Genomic DNA, 4,119 nt, shown 5'->3' with positions numbered 1-4,119 from the left:
TTCTAGGGGTCGATAGTTTCAAATAAAAAAATCTGGGGGTCGACGACAGCAAAAATAGACCCTCTTACTACTGCTATTTGTTTGTTACTTCAAAATATCTATGATTCCAATAGGTACCTAATTAAGAAGTAAAATAATAAAAAAAAAACACTTTTTTGATAAATACACATTACATACCAAACTTGTGAACGAAAAGGTAAAATGTGTCTTTAAAAGAGTCTCACGTAAGAATGCATGAAAATACATGTAGCACAAACATGTCTGTGCATTTTCTTCGAATGTATCAAAGAAAGTGCGGACATGAAAAACCGTTGCATGTCCGCACTTGCTCGCGGTAGGACGAGACAACGGATATTCCATATTAGCAGGATCTATCAGTCTTGTACGGTCATGCTGTCATTAAACAATATAAATTGGTTCTTTTGATGTGGCATGTATTTAATTTGTGGTTTGAACTTTGAATGTAATTATTTATTGAGGAGCAGTACTACGAAAAAGAAAATCAGAGGACACAGTTTATTTAGTTCGAGTTTGAGCAAAAATCTTCTGTTTCAAGTAAGTACATACTTTATTGTTTTTTTTTTTTTATCACAGGGGATGTCGAAATTGTTTGCTAATAAAAGTTTTTATTTCTTCAGATAATAATATAACTGAACCAAAAAAATAAATGCAGACAGTACAGCTTGGACTATTTGTATTTATTTTGAATTTACATATATATTTCATAAATGTCAAAAATGTAAAAAATTAAATGTTGCACAAAATAATGCCATATTCCATAGTCCTTTTATCTTTTTCACTCATCTTATCTTTTAAAATGAAAAGTTTGATATCTAGTGAAATATTTAATATCGAGTACTGTACAACTTTATTAATTTGAGTAAGTAAAGTAAATGACTAGGGGGTCGACGGTTTTAAAAGTTTTTGGTAAAGGGATCTGCAGCTGAAAAAAGTTTGGGAACTCTTGATTTACACTATATTACGATTTTGGAAAACTATTATTTTATTCTGTTATAGGTTTTCCTTTACATTTTGAACTTATGCATAGTGTTATTAAACTGCTTTTACTTTTCAATACAGATCAAGTAAGAAATATTGTTAAAATGCCTGTCATCTTGTTTACTGCAGGTCCTTAATACATCAATAGCATTTTTTACTTACATCAAACACTGCAGATCTAATCTATATCCACACATATACGTGTATAATCTGCATAGCCTTTAGGTATATTATATCTAAAGTAGCATAAGGAAAAATGTTTTGTCTTAACATTAATATACAGTGATAAACCAGAAAAAGTAAACTTGCTTTCAGTTTTGTGGCTCAAAAATTATCCATTCCTCAATAAACCTTAAAATTAGATAAACCTAATCTCAGATGACAAACAACACATTTCTGTTATGTAAGGAAGCATGGTTCATTAGCTCATAGAACTGCTTTGGGGAGCACTTGGTTCAATCAATCATTTTCTGTATTCATTTATTACTCTCTTACATTACATTGGTGGAATTTAAATCACCAGTATACAGTATATTATATTTTACTGGGACAGAGATGGTCCAGTGTCCCAGTTGGGATGAACCAGTATCCCCATCGCCAGGATAATAGATGGTCATGAAAGGAGGTGTGACATTCCCTGTCTTGGGCAGGCAGCTGACGCGAAGGTGGAATGATGGCAGATGATGAACAAGGACTGGCATCCCAGCAGCAAAGGAGGGAAATGCCTTACCCGGATGCAAGGGCAGGACAGCAGATGGACAACCTGGATAGAGAAGCATCATGACCAGGATTTTAATCAGTCCTTTTCCTTTTTGGGAAAACAAAAATGTGGGACAGTTTACTGCAATCTGTGACTTGTGTTGGCATAACTGTGTCTGTGTTTTGGGCTTTGTGACACATGTACAGAATACAGTATGTACAGTATGTGTGTGGAATATGGTATTTGTACCAGGCCACAAAATTAGAATAATTCCTCACAAAATCATTCAGACTAATGCAATGGTTGAAATTATTTAAGTATGAAATTAAACTATTTTTTAATGTGTTGTATTCAGCATTTCAAATATAGAAAAAGAGTAAATGTAGTAACAATACACAGTATCAAGTTTATTTGTGCCTCTGCATTAACCCAACCCCATACCATTTTATAATATGTATATTGTTACAGCATTGACCATTGTAGTGTCTTGAGGCAGCAGTGTGTCAACAGCAATGTTGAGTCAGCAGGAGCTAGTGTTCTAAGTTGGCATACCATTAATGAAACATGTAGCTCTAGTGCCAGCTGTGCAGCCTATAAAAAAGCCCAACCTGCTACAGAGATGTGGTCACCATCTTAGTTTGATAGTAGTGAGTGGTCTTTTAAAGACAGTAGATGAACTAAATGAGCAACACAGTGAGCAGTACTGCATTGGTATTAGCAGTAAGATGAAGGAAAGACCTACAATCCTGCACTGTGAAGTGCTAATCTATACTAACAAAAGGCAAAGCCCTCACTCACTCACTCACTCACTAATTCTCCAACTTCCCGTGTAGGTAGAAGGCTGAAATTTGGCAGGCTTATTCCTTACAGCTTACTTACAAAAGTTGGGCAGGTTTCATTTCGAAATTCTACGCATAAGGGTCATAACTGGAAGCTATTTTTTCCCATATAATGTAATGGAGTCTTGAGTTGGAGATGGCCGCTGGGGGCGGAGTTTCGTGTGACATCATCACGCCTCCTACGTAAGTACGAGAGAACAAGGAAGAACTCAAACAGCGATGAGCACAAAACGCCATTTCACAATTGAGAAGGCAGAAAAACATTATGAAGCAAATGATGCATACAAGCATATTCATAAGTACAGCTACTGCGGAAACAAAGCACGGCGTGAACCGTAAGTTTATATTAAATTAAGTTCATAGACAGGCTGCCACTAGCGTTTGTAATTTAGTGCCTGCCCATATAAGGCCGCCCATCAGCGGCAATCCAATACAAACACTGCCGGTAAATATTCACGGTGAAGGACTGTGCTTATGCAGAGGAAGATGAGATGGTCAGGGTGGTGTTTGGCACAAACTCATTGAAACTGCGAGAGAAACTTTTAAGTGCCGGGTCTTAGCTGACATTACACGAGATGGCACCAGTACAGCTGGGAACCTTCGATGCAAGAACACCAAGCGGCTCACGTGAACTGACACAGTGCACAGACAAAAAGCAACAGTTCCAAAGAGTGCTGAACAAAACCAATTACACAATTGAGAAGGCAGCAAAAAATATGAAGCGCCTTATACATACAATCATATTCATAAGTGCAGCTACTGCGGAAACAAAGCACACGGTGGAAAAAGTGAATGTCCCGCTAATGGAAGACAGCGTAAAAAAACAACCCGTGCATGCAGTTTGTCACATCACAGATAAAAAGGAAGACGAGCTGTTTATTGATGCAGTAAGGAACTAATCGATGAATGAAACCTCTTATCTTTACAACGATTGACAAACACGGAATGTAACTTGAACACATCCTACAAATACGAGCCTGATTGAAAGAAATAATGATAATCAAATCCTTGATGACAGCAACATTCAGTAACACTCACAAAACAATTACTGTATATTGACAGTCATGTTACGTTATTTTTAAAATGTTCCCTTTTCTTTTTCATAACTTCTACTTCCACTGATACACGGGTATATATATAAATGTATATATATACCCCGATCTACAATACATACTTTAGCATAGACAAGCCACATGCTGTGGCGCAATTGTAGAGTCTTCACCTCTAACGCCGACATTCGAGGTTCGATTCCCGAGAGTGGATGTACTGACTATGTAATGCCACCCGATTCATTTTACCTTCAGATCTCCTTGGTTTGGGACGTATGAAAAAATATTAGGTTAATGCAGAATCATGTTACGTTATTTTGAAAATTTTCCCTTTCTTAGCACAAGCACAGCTGAGAAGCTTCGATGCATGTACTCCATAACGCTAAAAAATAACGATTTAATCACACTTTCAATTCCAAGCAAACGGAACTTTTGTCAATGCATGATTTCCTGGTACATCCATTACACTGATGCACACATCACAGCTACAAAAATGTTAGAGTCGGAATAAAGCGCGTTCCTACGACTGATC

This window comes from Polypterus senegalus, chromosome 1, assembly GCF_016835505.1.
Source record: "Polypterus senegalus isolate Bchr_013 chromosome 1, ASM1683550v1, whole genome shotgun sequence".
NCBI classification, from domain to species: domain Eukaryota; kingdom Metazoa; phylum Chordata; class Cladistia; order Polypteriformes; family Polypteridae; genus Polypterus; species Polypterus senegalus.
Note: the sequence above shows the minus strand (reverse complement) of the source record.